Below are 20,424 nucleotides of genomic sequence, written 5' to 3'. Positions count from 1 at the left end.
AACAATAAAACTATGGCAGAGTTAAAAATAAAGGTCTGGGCAGAATTTGCTGAGCTCAAGAATTAGAACAAACTTTGAAGAATTCCTCCTTGGTTAACTAGAGATTCAGCCAAGAGGGCTGCCTTTGTTTGATTTTTCCTGTTAAGCTACAAGAGCTATTAGAATCTAGCAATTTTCTAAGACCTAGGTGTTTCTTTTTTATTTTTTTTTTTTCAGTTTTTAAAACATCTTATTGAGGTATAATTCACATAGCATACATTTCCCCCATTTAAAGTGGATAACTCAATGATTTATAATATATCACAGAATTGTACAGCCATCACCACTATCTAATTTTAGAATTTTTTTGGCCCCCCAAATGAACCATAGCCATTAGCTGTTTCTCCCTATTCTACTACTCATACAGCCCCAGGTAAACACTAATCTTTTCTTTTCTTTTTTTTTTTTTTTTTTTTTTTTTTTTTTTTTTTTTTTTTTTTTTTTTAAAGATTTTATTTATTTATCAGAGAGAGAGAGGGGGAGAGAGTGAGCACAGGCAGACAGAATGGCAGGCAGAGGCAGAGGGAGAAGCAGGCTCCCTGCCGAGCAAGGAGCCCGATGTGGGACTTGATCCCGGGATGCTGGGATCATGACCTGAGCTGAAGGCAGCTGCTTAACCAACTGAGCCACCCAGGCGTCCATAATCTTTTCTTTTCTTCCCTAAGATTTTATTTGTATATTTGACAGAGAGAGATAGAGAGAGAGAGCAAAAAAGGGGGTAGTGGGAGAGGGAGAAGCAGACTCCCTGCTGTGCAGGAGGCCCTATACAGGGCTCGATCCCAGGACCCTGGAATCATGACCTAAGCCGGAGGCAGACGCTTCACCATCTGAGCCACCCAGGCTCCCCAAAACACTAATCTTTCTATCTCTGTACATGTCTATGCTGGATGTTTCATATAAATGGAATCATACAATAGGTAGTTTTTTGTGTCTGGCTTCTTTCACTTAACAGTGTTCTCAAGGTTCATTCACATTAGAGCATGCGTAGTATTTCATTCCTTTGTAGCTGAATAATATTCTATTGTGTGGATATACCACGTTTTGTTGACCAATTCACCAGCTGATGGACTTTTTGGGCTTGTTTCCATTTTAGGCTATTACCAATAAGCTGCTATGAGCTTTCCTGCACAAGTTTTTACAGATATATCTTTTTATTTCTCCTGGGTACATACCTAGGAGTGGAACCGCTGGAGCTATGGTAACTATGTTTGTTTGTTTGTTTCTTTTTTGTAAGATTTTATTTATTTATTTGAGAGAGAGAGCATGAGAGGAGAGAGGTCAGCGGGAGAAGCAGACTCCCTGCTGAGCTGGGAGCCCGATGTTGGACTCGATCCCATGACCTGAGCCGAAGGCAGTCACTTAACCAACTGAGCCAGTCAGGCGCCCTGGGTTTTTTAATTGTAGTAAAATGCATGTAACATACGATTTATCATGTCAACCTTTTTTTCAGTACAGTTTGGTAGTGTTAAGTATATTCACACTGCTGTGCAGCCAATCTTCAGAACTTTTTCTTGTAAACTGAAACTTTATACTCATTAAATAACAACTCCCCATTTTCTTCTCCCTCCAGCCCCTGATAACCACCACTTTACTTTCTGTTTCTGTGAATTTACTCTAGATACCTATAAATGGAATCATACGGTACTTGTCTTTTTGTGACTGGTTTATTTCATTTAGTAAATGTCTTCAACAAGCAACCATGTGTGAAAATTAATGAAAGGAAGACATGTTTATAACCATGAATATACAGCCAACACTTAATGGTAATTAAGAGCATGAACTGAAGTTACTTTGTATAAGTTATCCAAGCTCAGTTTCCCCATCTATAAAATGGAAAATAAAAAAATAGTATCTACTTCATAGTAGGCGTGTGAAGGTTAAATGAGATAATACAAGTAAAGCAAACAGTACTGTGCCTGGCATATGGTAGTTGCCCAAAACTGTTGATTTCTTTCTTTTTATTGCCCTCAGATACCGTATTTACTCACCCCTTTGGTTACTTTCAAATAATACACCAGTGTACTATTTATTATATGTTAAAATTGGAGACATCACCGAGTTGTAGTTAAAAAAGTTCAGATTCTAAAATTTAGGAAAAGTTTTCAATTAGCAATAATCGCGCCTCGGATAAACCTCATTGGCTACGATACTGCCACTGCGCAAAGCTCAGATTCTAAAATTTAAATGTCAGTGTTTTTATGTCAACTTTGCCAATTACATGTTGTATGACTCTGAGCATCTGTAAAATTAAAATAGAAGATAACTAATACAAAAAAAAAGAAAGGAAGGAAGGAAACCTTGTTTAGGAAGGAGTTGACAGGCCAGCAGGGGGAGCTCTCATGCCCTGTCACTCATTTTTTACTGCAGACCCACAGGAAGAGATAGACTTTGCCCATTGATGCTGTTTTCTATCCCAGCAGAAGGATGGCAAGCTTTCCTCCTCCCCCAGCAACAGCCTGGTTAAAGAGAGAGAGAATCACAGAGCAGCCAATGAAAGGCCGCTTTATTTCAGTCTTCCAGGTTACTCTAATGGACTTTTTGTTTATAGCAACACTTTCAAATTCCCCCTTTCTTCTATAAGAACCTTCCTCCAGGGGTGCCTGGGTGGCTCAGTGGGTTAAAACCTCTGCCTTCAGCTCAGGTCATGATCCTGGGGTCCTGGGATCGAGCCCTGCATGGGCTCTCTGCTCAGCAGGGAGCCTGCTTTCTCCTCTCTCTCTGCCTGCTTCTCTGTGATCTCCCTCTGTCAAATAAATAAATAAAATCTTAAAAAAAAAAAAAAAAAAAAAAAGCCTTCCTCCCCTTTGTTCTGCAGACTTGCCTATGGTTATGCCAGAGCTTGCTCATCCCAGGTGTCTATTCTCTGATATTCCTGAATAAACCCTTTTTTTTTTTTAAACTGGTAAAATGACTGACAGTTTTATGTTTAATGTTAACACATATAAGGTTATATAGCATGTGTCAGAATTTCTTTCCTTTTTGGGGCGCCTGGGTGACTCAGTGGGTTAAGCCGCTGCCTTCGGCTCGGGTCATGATCTCAGGGTCCTGGGATCGAGTCCCGCATCGGGCTCTCTGCTCAGCAGGGAGCCTGCTTCCTCCTCTCTCTCTGCCTTCCTCTCTGCCTACTTGTGATCTCTCTCTGTCGAATAAATAAATAAAAAATCTTAAAAAAAAAAAAAAAGAATTTCTTTCCTTTTTAAGGCTCAGAAAATTTCCATTGTATGTATATTCCATATTTTGTATATCCATTCATCCTTTGATGGATATTTGTGTTGTTTCCACCTCTTGTCTGTTGTGAATAATGTTGCTATGAACACGAGGGTGTTAGGAAGGAAAAAAAAAATTCTCTACTCTCTCAAGTTCTGTACCTGAAGGCTGTGAATTAAATGGACAAAAGATAGATTAACTGGAGAAAAGGTACTTAGTTCATGTGCATAAGAGATCACAGAAAAGAGTGAAAATCAAGGAAGCCTTTAATTTGGGGAACTTATATACTCTCTTAAAAAAGGAAACTTTTTTTTTAAAAGATTTTATTTATTTATTTTTTTGTCAGAGAGAGAGAGAGAGAGAGAGCTAGAGCGCAAGCGCACAGGCAGACAGAGTGGTAGAGGGAGAAGCGGGCTCCCTACGGAACAAGGAGCCCGATGTGGGACTCAATCCCAGGACGCTAGGATCATGACCTGAGCCGAAGGCAGCTGCTCAACGAACTGAGCCACCCAGGCGCCCCCAAAAAGGAAACTTTTAACAAAGTTTCAAGGAACAATACATTGTTGGGAAGTAACTAGGAAATATAGAGGGGAACTAATGGAAGATAAGCGCTATTTTAGTAAAATCTATTTATGCAAGCCCATCTTGGTGTGATTTCTCATCTTCAAAGGTAAGAGTTTCTTTTCTCTCACTGGTATTGGGGAGGAGCACTTTCCTCAAAGAGAAATCTATGCCCTGCTTTTAGGCACTGAAGGTAAATAAGTTTTTGTTCATTTTTAGGAATTTCCATTTTTTTGAACTGATAAATGCAGAGAGAAAATTCACCATAGCAAAATTTAAAGTAAATTATATTTAAAAAACAATTCTCTACAACAACATAAGATAACCCAGTAACAACAAAAAAAGTATATTTTATTTATTGTTATTTTTAATATTTTATTTATTTATTTTTAAGATTTTATTTACATATTTGTCAGAGGGAAAGAGAACATAAGCAGGTAGGGCAGCAGGCAGAGAGAGAAGCAGGCTCCTCGCTGAGCAAGGAGTCTGATGCAGGACTTGATCCCAGGACTCTGGAATCATGACCTGAGGTGAAGGCAGATGTTTGACCGATGAACCACTTAGGCATCCCAAGATTTTATTTTATTTTTATTTTATTTTATTTTTTCCAAGATTTTACTTTTATGTAAACTCTATACCTAAGTGGGGCTTGAACAAATAGCCCCCAAATCACTACCAACTGAGCCATCCAGGTGCCCCCTCTCCCTGCAAAATGTATATATATATATATATATATATATATATATATATATATATATTTTAAAGATTTTATTTATTTATTTGACAGAGAGATCACAAGTCGGCGGAGAGTCAGGCAGAGAGAGAGAGAGAGAGAAGCAGGCTCCCGCTGAGCAAAGAGCCCGATGCGGGGCTCCATCCCAGGACACTGAGCCTAAGGTAGCGGCTTAATCCACTGAGCCACCCAGGCGCCCCCAAAATGTATATTTTTAAAATGAAATAAATATTTTGATTTTGGAACTATAAATCATTTTTTCTTATTTTCTTTATTTCTAATTAAAAAAAAAAAGATTTTACTTATTTATTTAATAGGCAAAGATCACAGGTAGGCAGAGAGGCAGAGAGAGATGGGGAAGCAGGCTCCCTGCGGAGCAGAGAGTCCGATTTGGGGCTCGATCCCAGGACTCTGAGAACGTGACCTGAGCCAAAGGCAGAGGCTTAACCCACTGAGCCACCCAGGCGCCCCTTTATTTCTGAATTTTTTTTTTTCTTTTCTTTCTTTTTTTTTTTTTAAGATTTTATTTATTTCTTTGACAGAGACAGATCAGAAGTAGGCAGAGAGGAAGGCAGAGAGAGGAGGAAGGAGGCTCCCCGGTGAGCAGAGAGTCTGCTTTGGGGCTCAATCCCAGGACCCTGAGATCATGACCTGAGTTGAAGGCAGAGGATTTAACCTCCCGAGCCACTCAGGTGCCTCTCTTTCTGAATTTTACATTAAAATGAATTTCTTTATATTTGAGAGAAAAGACACTTTGATTAAAAAAACAAAACAAGGGGTGCCTGGGTGGCTCAGTCGTTAATCATCTGCCTTCGGCTCACGTCCATTCCAGGGTCCTGGAAGAGAGCCTTGTGTAGGGCACCTTGCTCAGCAGGAAGCCTGCTTCTCCCTCTCCCACTCCCCATGCTTGTGTTCCCTCTTTTGCTGTGTCTGTCTCTGTCAAATAAATAAACAAAATTTTTAAAAAGTTTCTTAAATTAAAAAAAAAAAAAAAAAAACCACAAAACAAAACAAAAAAATATGGCGTGACCTAAGATACTCAAGCCAAGGAGGAACACCATAAGGAGAAAAGCAGATTTCCAGGCAAGACATCTAACTGAAGATAGAGCAAAGCATGTTTTGCATTTTGTCATTTTCCCAGCTCTACAAAGAGCCCAGATGTATTAGTATGTTTACATACTAACTTGATCTTCACAATGCCATGTCTATTCATTTTCCATACTAGGCCAAACAATGGACTTGAACTAGTGCCAGGCACCTCTCTCTCTAGATTTAGGGAAGAGAGAATTGGTGAGAAGGCAATGGGAATTGGTCCAAGGTCCAGCCTGGAGACATCAGAGAGTAACAAGATCTGTCCTCTGACACTCCCTGGGCTGAAACCCTTGTTTTTGTCCTGGAGGCATAATGGTCTCCCTTTCTCTTTCTTTTTTTTTTTTTTTTTTTTTTTTTTTTTTTTTTTTTTTTTTTTTTTTTTAAGATTTTATTTATTTATTTGACAGAGAGAAATCACAAGTACACTGAGAGGCAGGCAGAGAGAGAGAGAAGGAAGCAGGCTCCCTGCTGAGCAGAGAGCCTGATGCGGGACTCGATCCCAGGACCCTGAGATCATGACCTGAGCCGAAGGCAGCGGCTCAACCCACTGAGCCACCCAGGCGCCCCTCCCTTTCTCTTTCGGTAGACAGTCACCGCCTATGGGAATGTAGCAGCTCTGCTTAGTAACCATGGGAACCTTATTGGCATGGCAACTTGGCAGACAGTGAAAGTCAGCAAAGGGTGGAGGGATAGAAGTGGTGGGAGGTAGTCCTGTGGAAGAGGGGAGGGAGAAGCAGCCTTCCTTCCTTCTTGCTGAGGAAGGAAAAGGGGGAGGAAAGATGCCCAGCTCTCTGATCAGCCTCAAGGACAAGCCCCTGATCAAATGCAAAGCTCACTTTATCATCCAGCTGGGGGGGGGGGGGTTAAAGGTAGGACTCTATGCCAAACTGGACAACAGGAGCTAGACCTCTTGATGTTTCTCTGGACTAAAGTGTGCCTCAGCAGTACCAAGAAAGGAACAGGGGCTGGAGACACAGAGTAAACCATCCCACAACATGTGGGCAAATTCTGACATGAAGTTTTTGATTGGAGGCAAAATACCACACTGAGCTTTAGTAGGGCTCTGAGAGTCCACGCACCTTTCATTAAAGATGTCTGCGGGTGAGGAAATTTCCAACCAGCATCTATGATAATGCGACTAGGTTGACGAAGGCAAAGAAGGCAGTAATGGGGTGCCTGGGTGGCTCAGTGGGTTAAACCCCTACCTTCAGCTCAGGTCATGATTTCAGGCTCTTGGGATCGAGTCGGATCGAGTCCCGCATGGGGCCCTCTGCTCAGCAGGGAGCCTTCTTCCCTGCACCCCCCGCCCCACCGCCTGACTCTCTGCCTACTTGTGATTTCTCTCTGTCAGATAAATAAATAAAATCTTAAAGAAGAAGAAGAAGAAGAAGAAGAAGCAGCAAGGCAGTAAAAACAAAAACCAAACAAGATCCACTGGGAAGGAAGAATTTCTGAAATGGAAGGAGAGAACAGCAGGGCCGCTGGCAGGGCCCTGCTCCTCCTTTTTCTGGGCTTAGCCAGAATCCCTATTGGTCCTGGTTTCTCTGATGTACAGGGTGTGAACTGGGGCTATCCTGGGCTTCGAAGTCTGATGGCCCAGGGTTAGACTCAGCCGTGCATCTCACCTACCTGTATCAGCCTCAAACAAATTATTGTTTCTCAGAGTCTGTTTCCTCTCCTCCCAAGACAGAGGGTAATGGTACCTACTTTTGGGGATGTTGTGAAAATCACATAATATTTTTTTTTAAAAAAGGGTTTAATTAAAAAGTAATATTAGAGCTCCTTGTCTGAAAAGCACCCGCATAATAGTCACAAGTCTTGTTACTCTGTTGGCTGTTTAGAATGGCTCTGTTTGGTTCTGTAGCATCACCTGAGATCTGAACAAGGTTTTTTCTAATGCACCAGCTTTTTAAAAATAACAGCTTTGGGGGCTCCTGGGTGGCTCAGTCATTGGTCATCTGCCTTGGGCTCGGGACATGGTCCCAAGCTCCTGGAATCGATCCCCCAATCAGGCTCCCTGCTCAGCGGGAAGCCTGCTTCTATGTCTCCCACCCCACCCTGCTTGTGTTCCCTCTCTCGCCCTCTCTCTCTCTGTCAAATAAAAACAAAACAAAACAAAAACAGTTTTGTTGAGATAGAATCACATGTCATAAAAGTGTCCCTTTTAAAGTATACAATTCAATGGATTTCAGTACGGTCAGAGACTTTTACTACCATCACATTACCTAATTTTAGTACCTTTTCATCTCCCCAGATGAGAGTAAAGAAACTACACACCCACCAGCAATTACTCACCACTCACCATTCCCCTTCCATACAGCCCCTGGAAACCACTCCTCTAGTCTCCTTCCCTGTGGATTTATCGAGACATTTTATATACATGATATCATGCGATTTATGGCTTTCTGTGTCGGACTTCCTTCATTTAGCATAATGTTTCCAAGGCTCATCAATGTTACAGTCTGCGTCAGTATGCTTCCTTTTTATGGCTGACTAATATTCCACAGCATGGAGAGACCACAGTTTGTTTATCCTTCATCTTCAGATGAAGGTGGTTCATCCGGGTGGTTCCCGCTGTCTTGGCTCTTACAAACGTTCATGTACAAGTTTTTGTGTGTATGTACTGATCAAGTTTTAGTTTATGGTTTATCAGGCCCCCTGGCCTACTATGATGGGATAAACCAATGGTAAATATGAAAGAGAGGCTGATGTCATTACTTCTTTTAAATTTTTCTCTTGACTATACCTTCCTTTATGCCTATTCTCCTTATTCTTACACTCATCTCTCCTTGTAGAGTGGTCTAATCAGTCTTTTGCAAATATCCAGGTAAGGAATTCTGAGATGCTCATGGAAGATATTTTTCACCCCCACAAAAGATAATAAGTGTGGAAAGGAGAGAGAGAGAGAGAGAGAGATTGGAGCAATGATATATAGGTCAGCCTTAGTCCTCAAGGGCAATTAAAAATATCATTTAGAAACATTGGTTTTAACTTTTCTTACTGAGAAAAGCTATACAAAAGTATGCAACTCAATTAATCATCATACACATGCCCATGGGCGCGCGCGCATCCCCCCATCATTTACAATTTGCTTATCTCCACCAAAGTAAGGGTAGAGGTAGGGTTGCCAGATAAAATATGGAGATACAGGGCATCCAGTTAAATTTGAATTTCAGGCAAACAATGAATAGATTTTTAGTACAAGTCTATTCCATGCAATATTTGTGACATACTTCTTTAAAAAAAAAAACTATTCATTATTTATTTGAAATTCAAATTTAACTGGGTATCTTATATTTTGTGTGGCAAATCTGGCAATGCTAGAAGGAGGTATTCAGGAACATCCATTTGGTATAAATCATTCTTATGACTCAGTAGCAACTGAAGCTGGGTTAGAGGATATCCCTGAATAAAACGCAATTTGGAGTTAGTATGTAGATTTAATTCAGTTGGCTCTCTCCTTAGGGTTTTGTATAACTAAGCATTGTGCCATCTTGTTTTCTCCCCATACCTATGTGAAATACTTAGGAGTCTACAAAGGGGCACACAAATGAAGGGAATTTAAAGACATCCCAAGATCCCTCTGAATTTGGAGTCAATTTAAATAAAATGTTGTGATTGCTTTTGGAAGGAAAACGGACTTTAGGTTGATTACATTTAAGAGAAGAAAAAGATCTTACTTGAAATTCTTTCTATTGTAGATGAGCAAACAGAGGGCAGAAAACCTAAGTACGGGGCACCTGGGTGGCTCAGTGGGTTAAGCCTCTGCCTTCAGTTCAGGTCATGGTCTCAGGGTCCTGGGATCAAGCCCCACATTGGGCTCTCTGCTTGGCGGGGAGCCTGCTTCCCCCTCTCTCTCTGCCTGCCTCTCTGCCTGCTTGTGATCTCTCTCTGTCAAGTAAATAAATAAAATCTTTATTAAAAAAAAAAAAAAAGAAAGAAAACCTAAGTACTTCTCCCCAAGTCACAGAACTAGCTAATGGTTAAGTTGACACTAAAATCCAAAATACCTGACTCCTAGCTAGGTGTTTCCCAACATCACACATCCTTCTGCTTTTCCTCCCTCCCTTTTAATTTTCTTCTCTTGTAATGTGGTCCAGATAATCAGATCAGCCATAATCGTATCGTTATGTGAAACACTAGACTGAGTATTTTTCCTGGGTCTTGCAAGTATAGAGAGCTGGGTTACTTAATATGCATTAAATATTTTTCTGTTCTAAACAAAGTTTACAAAAGGATTAAAGAATAATCATCATTAGATTATGGGTAATCTTTTCTCTTCTGATAGGTAACGAGTGAGCTTCCTTTGATGTATACATTCTCCATTGCCTTCATGTCCACTGGACCCAATGAACAAACATATTCTTAACCTGGAAAGATTCTGGATTTTTCTCAATATGCAAACCTACAAAATCAACAGATTTTGGATGATTATAGATTGTCATACATGATTATAGATTGTAAATAAAACTTCTTTATTTACATTTGCCCTATATCTAACTGCCCTGTGCATTTCTAAGTCAGTATTTGTATCACTGACTTCTTCCCACGCATCCCAGGGGTCTGATCCATATCCAACACTGGGTTTTTCCTCTGACAGCTCCCTAAGACCCAGCAGCGATGCCATGTCATGTCAAGAATTTTTCAGGATGTCATTTGGTCTGTATATCTGTGGGGAGCCCTCTTGCTCATCACCAACCATAACTCTTCTTTGAGGTTTGGTGTTCAACACTGCGAAGCTCTCACCTTGTAGGATGTGACAACTAGAAGAGACTGGTTTATTTAAATCCTGGCGACAATGACTTGGTGGAAAAAGCCTAACTGCTGAAAGTGAGACTTTGGGGGTTCTTTGCTCCTTATTTCTACAGGGTGGGAAAATGCTGTCGTGACTCAGAGTCAAATCTTAAGGAGGACAGCTGTGGCCTGGGGCAGAATTTGCAGAGCGTGTGGGGCTGGGCTGGGCTGGGGGGGCATAGGGGGGAGCGTTTGCCAGTGAAGTGATTTTTGTGTGGCCGGACGAGTATAGTGAAATAACCGTGTTAATTGGCATTTTCATTTCCTCAAGTTCATTTCTGAATCATCACATTTCTGAATACCAGGGCATTCCAGGGTAGCATAAAATAGAGATTATCTGACACAGAGGGCAGGGGGGAGTCAGTCCTCAGAGGTTTATATATAAACAAGTCCCAAGTCTGCTTGACCTGGTGGATGCATGAAGAACCAAAAATTGATCTAAAAGGGAACTCATGAACCGGAACCATCTTGTGAGTAGCCTCCCATCATGACACTGTGGTTGAGTAGTAGGAGTCAAGAGAAGAACACAATAGCCTATTCTGTTCCCACTTTCCCGGCACACGCTGATTCATGCTGATAAATCACTCGGTAGCTACAGACAGGGGAAGATGAACGACCTTTCTTTTTTGACCACCGTAGATCTAAAAGCGTCCCCCGCACCGGGGACCTCATTTCCCTTTTCCAATTAAAATCTGTGGGTTCTCCTTTCCTGAAATAGCCAAGTCTTTTCTTTATAGAAAAAAAAAATTGTCATCATATTTCCACTGAAAGGAATTTCCAATATCTTAAGGGATCTCATTCTTTAATATTTGCCAGCTAGTTCATGTATTTTGTCATTTTTCATCAGGTAACAGAGGCGACTATTCTGGAATTTGTAATTATTCTTGGGATTGATTTATTGTCAATTTTTATAGTGCTGTTTATTCTTTTTGAAAGTAATGTGCTCTTGTTCTTGGGGCTTGTGCTTTGTGGTGGAGAGTAATTACCTACTGACTAGATGGGTATGAATACATTTTGAATCTTGGGGAATATTCCACTTCCCTTGTGGAAACAAATCAGGGAGTTTAATCAACCCTGGAGATTGAGGATGGAGATGAATAGGGGTTGGAATTGAATGTTGGTGTCTGAGAGCTACCAGTGATGGAAAAAATCAAGCAGCCTTAAAATGTTAGCAGCTATGAGCTCATCTTTATTTGCCGGGCTGTGATTGACGTAGGTTTTCAAAAAAGACTCAGCAGCTCATTTCCAGAATGCCATGGAAAACTGGCTTCTTCCAGAAGGGTCCTTCGAAGGAAAATCAAGTGGAACGAGCACAGTCCATATCGTGCTATCACTGAATTTCTAACGATACCAAGCTGTTTCTAGCCTTGAAAGCCATTAAAAGCACAAAACCCAAAAAACAAAAAAGAATGTGCTGCCCTGCAAGGTCAGGTTTCTCCTCACAGGAGGTATCTAACATCACTCAGGAGAGATACTTGTTTCTGAATCAGGTGGGAGGTTAGATTAGAGAACTTTAAGAGCTCTATATCCTCCAAGATTCTTTGATTATATCAAGTAAATTAGGGACTAAAATAAGTTCAGTTCAGGAACTAAAATCAGCCCCTAGAATGGTCCTAGTGTGATTTTTAGCAAAATTTTTTTACGCTGTATTTCCCATAGCCAGCAGTTTGAACCTATAACCAGATTCTGTTTTTTTCTTTAAAAAAAAAAAAAAAATTATTTATTTATTTGACAGAAAGAGAGATTATAAGTAGGCAGGCATGGGGGAGGGGAAGCAGGCTCCCTGCTGAGCAGAGAGCCTGATGAAGGGCTCCCTCCCAGGACCCTGAGATCACGACCTGAGCTGAAGGCAGAGGCTTAACCCACTGAGCCACCCAGGCGCCCCAGCCTCAGTTTTCCTTAAAAGGCACATGTATGCCTTTCCAAATAACCCAAGCTTTGGTTCTGCTGGTTCTCTCTGTGGGAAATGTAGCCCTGTGCTAGCAGACCGTCCACTCACCCCTTAAAGACCTATGTCTAAGGTAGCGGTGCTCTACTCAGGTGATTTTGTGATTTTCCCCTCCAGCGGTCAGTCACTTGAAATCCAGAGGCATTTTTGATTGTTACAACTGGGGGGATGCTACTGGCACCTAGTGGTCAGGGAGGCTGCTAAGCATCCTGCGTGTTGCAGACTCCAAAACGCAGGACAGCCTCCAACAGAAATCACCCAAACTCAACAGGCCTGGGCTGGAGAAAACGTGCCCCAAGGTTTTCAGGCAACCCCCCTGCTCTTTACCCCACCATCATATAGCAGTCATAGAACTCTCTTTAAAACACTTTATATCTGGAGCGCCTAGGTGGCTCATGATCCCAAGTCTCAAGTCTGGCTGGGGCTCTCTGCTCAGCAGGAGTCGGCTTTTCCCTCTCCCTCTGCTCCTCCCCCGCACTGGTGCTCATGTTCCTGGGCGTGCTTGCGCCTGCTCTCTCTCCCTCTCTCTCAAATAAATAAATACAGTCTTTTAAAACCCCCACTTTATATCTTCTTTAAAGCACTGATCACTTTATCTAATGGGAATGTCCTTTGTTTGGAAACTCTCTTAGGCTCTAAAAGCTCTTAGGATGCATCAGTGTAATTGGACTTCCTGGGACTGGAGATGTGGGGAGGTGGGGATAGCTCTACCTACCCAGCCCAAGGAAGGTTTTGGAAACTTTTATATAACATATAAGCAGCACTTCATGAACAGCTAGTAGTTGCTAGGTCCTGTGCCAAAGTTTTACATGGATGGCACATAGGAGGTTTGATTTATTTATTTATTTATTCATTTAAGATCTTATATATTTATTTGACACAGAGAGAGACACAGAAAGAGAGGGAACACAAGCAGGGGGAGTGGGAGAGGGAGAAGCAGGCTTCCCTCTGAGCAGGGAGCCCAATGCGGGGCTCGATTTCAGGACCATGGGCTCATGCCCCGAGCCAAAGGCAGACGCTGAATGACTGGGCCACCCAGGTGCCCCAAAGAAGCAGGCAGAGAGAGAGGAGGAAGCAGGCTTCCTGCTGAGCAGAGGGCCCGACTCGGGGCTCAATCCTAGGACCCGGGGACCATGACCCAAGCTGAAGGCAGAGGCTTTAACCCACTGAGCCACCCAGGTGCCCCACCCCAGGAGTTTTAAATATGAGGTGAATGTTGAATTATCTTATATAATTCTTCTAGGATCCTATATTAGTTTCTTTTTTTTTTTTTTTTAAGATTTTATTTATTTACTTGACAGACAGAGATTACAAGTAGGCAGAGAGGCAGGTGGGGGGGGGGCGGAGAAGCAGGCTCCTTGCTGAGCAGAGAGCCTGATACAGGGATCCATCCCAGGACCCTGAGATCATGACCTGAGCTGAGGCAGAGGCTTTAACCCACTGAGCCATCCATGTGTGCTCCTGTATTAGTTTCTTGAGACCACTTTAACAAGGTCACCAAGTCCCTGGATTTCAGGCCCACCCTAAGCCAATATAATCTCATTTCAGCTAATTACATCTGCAAAGACCCTATTTCCAAGTAAGGTCATAGTCTAAAGTTTGGGGTTGTTAGGGTCTGAATTTTTGTGTCCTAAAATTCACAGATTGGAAACTAACGGCCAGCGTCGTGGTACTCGGCGGTAGGACCTTTGGGAAACCTCATAGACGAAGTGAAGCACTCATGAATGGGATCCATGCTTTTATAAAAGTGGCCCAAGGCCCTAGCCCCTTCTACTTTGTCAGAAAGGGCCATCTGGAACTTTCCCTGGAAACCCTGCCATGCTGGCACCATGGTCTATGACTTCCAGCCTCCATAACCACTAAAAATCAATGTCTGTTGTTTATAAGCCACCCAGACTGTGGTACGTAGTTATACCAGCCTCAATGGACTAAGACATGAGTGGACATGAGTTTTGGGGGACGCTATCCAAACCACTACAGTCTGCCCTCTGGTCCTCTCGAGCAAAACACATTCATTCCACAGGTGGTGGGTATTATGAGGTCACAGATTGCATGGAGCACTGGGTGTGGTGAAAAAATAATGAATACTGTTTTTCTGAAAATAAATAAATTAATTTAATTAAAAAAAAACAAAACACATTCATTCCGTCCCAACATTCCCAAGTCTTTTTTTTTTTTTTTTAAAGATTTTATTTATTTATTTGTCAGAGAGAGAGAGAGGAGCGAGAGTGAGCACAAGCAAACAGAGTGGTAGGCAGAGGCAGAGGGAGAAGCAGGCTCCCAGCTGAGCAAGGAGCCCGATGTGGGACTTGATCCCAGGACGCTGGGATCCTGACCTGAGCCGGAGGCAGCCGCTTAACCAGCTGAGCCACCCAGGCGTCCCCCAACATTCCCAAGTCTTAACCCATTTCAACATGGACTAGATCTCATCAAAATATCATCCACTCAGAAAGTTTCAAATGTGATCATCTAAATCAGATATGGGTGAGATGGTGGGTGTGATACCTCTGGGGCAAATTAGCCCTGCCTCTATGGACCAGTGGAACTGGTTGTCTTCTAAAATACAAGGGTAGGACAGACAGAAGATAGACATTCCCACTTGGAAAGGGAGGAAGTGGAAGGAGGAAAAGGACCAGTGGTTTAAAGCAAGCCTAAAACCCAGCAGGGCAAATTCCATGAGATTTCAAGGCCTGAGAATGATCCCCTGTGCCTCAGGGCACCATCATCCAGGCCCAGAGTGGGCACCCTGCCTTCAGAGTCGTTCTTCCTTCTTCTTGGAGGATACCAGGTATTCACAGCCCAATGCCTCTCCCTATCAGCCTGTTTCCTGACTGTGGATTTCAGATTTCCTTCAATGCATTCCATCCCCTATCCTTTCGGCCCAGGTTGGCAGTGTTTCTGTTGGATGAAATTCTCAGAAACTTTACATGCAACACAATGCGTAGGAGGGGAGGGGGTCCAGGCCTCCATTCCTCATTGCCTTTTACCCTAAGCAGCAAGGAGATGCCAGGCCACATTTTTCACCCTTGAAAAATCTCCTCAGCTAGGGGCACCTGGGCGGCTCAGTTAAGCATCTGACTCGATTTGGGCTCTGGTCATGATCTCAGGGTCCTGGGATCAAGCCCTGAGTTGGGCCCCTGCTCAGCGGGGGCTCTGAGATTCTGGCTCTCCTTTTCCCTCTGGCCCTCCCCCCTGTTCATATACTCACTTTCTCTCTCTCTCTCTAAGATAAATAAATACATCTTAAAAAAACAAAAACAAAAACAAAAAACTAGAATGTGGTATATCCACAGCATGGAACATCATTCCGTCTTAAAAAAGAATGGAATTCTGACCCATGCCACAACAAGGACGAAACCTGAAAGCATATACTAAGTGAAATAACCCAGACACACAAGGACAAACTTAGAACAGTCAAATTCATAGAGACAGAAAGTAGAATGGTGGTTTCAGGGTGTGCAGGGAAGAAGGAATGGAGATTTATTGTTTAATTTATACAGACTTTCAGTTTGGGATGAAAGAGGTGATGGTGGCAATGATAATGTGAACGTACTTAATGTCACTGGATTGTACATTTAAAAACGGTTAAAATGCTAAATTTTATCTTGTGTGTATTTTACTGCAATGAAATGAAAAAAATGTTTGCTTGGAGGAATGACCTTGCTTGTGTTTTAGGACATTCTCATTCCAGATGCCTAGAATATCAATCATCAACTTCTAGTTCCTCCAAGTCCTCACAAAAATAAGAACAACAGAATTCCCTTACTGAATAAATATACGTTGGGCGTTATGCTCAGCATTTTGTGGGCATTATTTTATTTAATCTGCACATCCACCTTGTAGGAGATATTGGAATCCCAACTTTATTTATTTTTATTATTTATTTTATTTTATTTTTTTTAAAGATTTTATCTATTTATCTGACAGAGAGAAATCACAAGTACACTGAGAGGCAGGCAGAGAGAGAGAGAGAGAGAGAAGGAAGCAGGCTCCCCGCTGAGCAGAGAGCCTGATGCGGGATCCGATCCCAGGACCCTGAGATCATGACCCCAGCCAAAGGCAGCGGCTTAACCCACTGAGCCACCCAGGCGCCCCGGAATCCCAACTTTACAGATGAGGACATTGAGGCTCAAAGCTGGCAAGTAACTTGTGCAAGGTCCCCAGCTGATACATGGTTTGACCCTAAATTTTCTGCAAAGCCCAAGCTATTTATCACTTTGCTGTGCTTCCTTGAAAGCCTCTCTCAAACCTGAGTCCCATGCTTTTGAAGATCAGGACAGAAGGTGGCCTCTGGTACAGTGTCCCCAAGCTTCTCCTAAAAAGGATACTGGCCAAGACTGTAGTGCCTTCTACTGTGCCTGAAAGAAAGTACTTTACATATAGTAACTCTAATCCTACGACAGGCATCAAGGTGGGTGCTATTTATTTAACTTCGTTTTACTGAAGAGGAAATGAGGCACAAGAAGGTTAACTAGCCTAAGTCACAAAACTGGGTAACATCCCAACAAAGTAGACTCCAGGGTCCCCATTTAAAAAAAAAACTTTTTTTTTTAAAAAGGATTTTACTTATTTGTTTGTCAGAGAGAGAGAGAGAGAGTGAGCACACAAGCAGGGAGAGAGGCAGGCAGAGGGAGAAGGCTCCCCGTTGAGCAGGAAGCCTGATGTGGGACTTGATCCCAGGACCCCAGGATCATGATCTGAGCTGAAGGCAGACCCTTAACAGACTGAGCCATCCAGGCACCCAACCCCCTCTTTTTTTTTTTTTTTAATATTTATTTATCTGAGGGGGGGGAGGGCAGGAGAGGGAGAGAGAGAATCTCAAGCAGACACCACACCCAGTGAGAAGCCCAACCCAGGGCTCGCGATCCCATGACCCTGAGATCGTGACCTGAGCTGAAATCAAGAATCCCACCCTTAACTGACTGAGCCACTCAGTCACCCCGAATCATTGACCTTTGAACCAGCCCCTACTGGATCTGTTGATGCCCCTGGAGGGCAAGGTGACCAACTCTTGCTCTCCTCTGAATGGGACCTTATTCCCTTGTTCCACCTTTGTCTCATGACTGAAATGTCTGTGGGATGAAGGCCTAAATGAGCAAATAAGGGCTCCAGCTCCTTTCAGCTGAAGCTCTCCGCTTTGTCCAGAGGTCCTTCCTCACACCTCTGCCAGTTTATCTGACTTCATCTGTAACTTACAGATGAAGTAACTCACTTCAGACCGAAGTGTTTGGGTTCTCCAAGGTTGCTTCCATTGATACCCACAGATCTTGTGCTTTCAATTGTCTGCTTTGGTGAATTATTAGACTTTGTACTGACAGCACTTGTAAGCACAGACTTATGCATAGTGGACAAGATAAATGAATGAGGAGACAATTATCATAAGACCCCAGGGCCTTCCTTATAATCTCCTGGTGGATTATTCTCTATTACCTCAAGTCCTCCTGTGCCAGAAACCTCACTCAGCTTTATCAGCCTGGATCCAGCTCTCATCCTGAATCTTTGGGCGGTAAATGCCGTTATCACTTTTGGCTGGAGGTCTGAGCTGGGTTTGGGCTGCCAGCATCCCTCAACTTGCTGACCTCGGTCCCCAGTAGAATGGAAAGAGTCAGAGCCCAAAAAAGGCCAGGGGAGTCTTCGATGTATTGGAGGGCATCCACCTGCCCATCCACTCAGCCACCTGCCTATGTTTTTATGGAGAATCTAGTGTCAGGCGCTGTGAGGTATCCTTATTGGGAGTTACAGCACGCACAGATCTTGGAGCTGCTGAATATTCATGAGGGCAGAAGAAAGTCCAATGTTAGAGGGGAGAAATAGTAAGTCATGAATATTAATAAAGGCAGGCCACATGCTGCAAGGAAGGCTCTGAATGCTAACGAGTAGATGACGTCGGGCCCGGCGCGTGCCAGCGGGCGGGTGCCCGAGCGCGGGCGCGCCCCCGAGGGCCCGGACACGAGCGCGGGGAGGGGGCGGAGGGGGCGGGGTGGAGGAGGGGAGCGGAGCCCGGCGCCGGCCGAGCTGCGGGGGGAGCGCTCGCTGGTTCGCCGCTGCCGCCGCCGCCGCCGCCGCCGCGCTGTGCTCCGGCCGCTCCCCGCGGCCCGTGGATGGGGGTGTCCCGCTGAGCCCCGCGATATCCGCCTCCCTCCGCCAGGACCCGCACAGGTGCCGTCGCGGGGGGCGACCTTAGCCCGACTGACCCACTGCCGTGGGTGGGGGTTGGACGGACGGGGGTGGTGAAGGAGAGGCCCCGCGACTGGGACTTCTCCGCCAGCAGGTTCGGGGACGCCGCAGCCCCGCGCCCCCATCCTGTCCCATCCTGGAATTGGAACGGAAGAGCCCCGAGGCCGGGGAGCTGGGATGATGGGCACTTCAAGCATCATCAGATCAGAGCCTGGGCCCCCCAGCCAGGCCTGGCGTGCGAGTGTGTGTGTGTGTGTGTGTGTGTGAGAGAGAGAGAGAGAGAGAGAGAGAGAGAAAGAGAGAGAGAGAGAGAGAGAGAGATTGAGAGAGAAGGGAGGCGCGGCGCGGGCTGGGGGCTGGGGGAACCGGGAACGCTGCCCGATGGTGTGGGGCAGTGGGACTGTACCTGCTCCCTGGACCGTTATCCGGCCCGGCTACTCTTAAAACGCCCCCGAGTCATCTATGCCCCTAAGAGCCTGACCCCGCACCCGCCCGTGCCCCTCCCTGGGGTGTCGAGCCCGTCCCCAGGACCATGCATTCCTGCAGTGTCAGAACCGCTGGCAGCTGCCGCAGACGCTGCGGGAGCGATTGTTTTACTACGGAACAGGTCGGAGAAAGGACGAGGGTGGTGGTGGTTGGGGGGAGCGCTGCCCTCCGGTGGGCTCAGGGCCTCTGGGGCTCAGGGGCGCGAGGCTTGACAGAGCCTCAGGACGGGCGTGTTATCCCAGCCCTCTCTTCTTTTTTGCCTGTCCCTTCCCTTGTCGCGGCTGGACACCCGCGGAGCTCTCTGCCACTCCCGTGTCCTGCTCTTGTTTGGCCAAAGGGCCGTGGAGTCTGTGTGCGGCCTGCGCGGGCTGAGCCCAGCTTTCTTGGAGCGCCAGCCATTGTGCTGTTTGGAGAAGCCTTTCTTTACCCCAACAGACCCGGGCGGGGTTGGGAGGAGGGGGGATGTGAAATGAGGGTGAATGGAGCAGCAGGAGGAGGAGGAGGTGGGGGGGAGCGGAACGCAAAGGGGTTGCTGACTTCTATGCAACAAAATACATTCGTTGTGGGAAGCTGTCACTGTCCTGTGTCCTGGCTGGTTTTGCTGAGTAGCAGTGGGACAGCCTTGGTGAATCAGTGCAGGGCAGGTTTTAGGGATGAGGTGGGTAAGGGGCTAGAAATAACTGATCTATGGGGTAGGTAACAGGAAGAAGGGGGGAGATGGACTGGGGCCTCTGTGGAGGTGCAGGGGCCCAGCTGGGGAGAGGCAATGGTGAATTCTCTGCTCCTGCTTCTCTCTGTTCAGCTCAGCAAAGCTGGGAGTGAAAATTTGTGACTGCAGCCCCAAGCTGCATCATTATGCTGCAAGGGGAGAGGCTTCTGTGTTTCCTACTGGGTCTCTGTGACGGTTGGAACCGTCTTTTCTTTTCCAAATTACACCATCTATCGGGAGCCAAAATAAATGGAGTAGATTATAGGACATAATCAAAGTCTAGTCCTGCAGGCTGTTATTGGATAGAGTGAAAAAGACAAGGTGACCCTTCCGCGGTTCCCTTTTCCTGCCATTCTTCCTGCCTTAAAAAAAAAAAAAAAAATCATTTGGGAAGTGTAGAGACAGGGGATAAGCTCTGAATTGCATTAACCCTAGCTTTTCAGGGAGGAGGCCTCTGAGATGAGCTGGGAGTGAAGACAGAGGAGAGCTGGTCAGGATGCAAGAGTAGGACATTTCAGTGGGAGTGCAAAGGCACCTCACCAAGGGAGAAGAGCAAGAGAAAGTGAGCTAAAGGAAGGACAGAAGGGGCACAGGTTCCAGAAGGGTGGCCAGTGCCCTCCCAGAGGCCCCTCCTTGAGCCAGGCTCTCATGGCCTCTGCCTTAGTCTGGGGTCTTTCT

At 44.8% G+C, this 20,424-nt stretch overlaps 1 protein-coding gene and 1 non-coding gene across 4 annotated transcripts in view; one reads left to right on the top strand and one right to left on the bottom strand.

The window, feature by feature from the left end:
- Nucleotides 1-2,059: 2,059 nt before the first annotated feature.
- Nucleotides 2,060-2,206, bottom strand: LOC131822787 (U4 spliceosomal RNA). Its single transcript, XR_009350316.1, has one exon. It is a non-coding gene; the product is annotated as a U4 spliceosomal RNA (small nuclear RNA).
- Nucleotides 2,207-18,365: 16,159 nt separating this feature from the next.
- The window catches only part of FEZ1 (fasciculation and elongation protein zeta 1), a 47,058-nt gene continuing 44,999 nt past the window's right edge, over nucleotides 18,366-20,424 (top strand). For 2 of the 3 annotated variants that reach the window (XM_059183997.1, XM_059183988.1), the window contains exon 1: nucleotides 18,366-18,533. The gene's annotated coding sequence lies outside the window, so the exon portion shown is untranslated. Of the gene's footprint in view, nucleotides 18,534-18,885; nucleotides 19,159-20,424 lie in introns of those variants that run through there. The other variant, XM_059183992.1, reaches the window with a different exon arrangement.

Source organism: Mustela lutreola, chromosome 1 (genome assembly GCF_030435805.1).
Source record: "Mustela lutreola isolate mMusLut2 chromosome 1, mMusLut2.pri, whole genome shotgun sequence".
NCBI classification, from domain to species: Eukaryota; Metazoa; Chordata; class Mammalia; order Carnivora; family Mustelidae; genus Mustela; species Mustela lutreola.
Note: the sequence above shows the minus strand (reverse complement) of the source record. Positions and strands in the feature narration are given on the sequence as shown.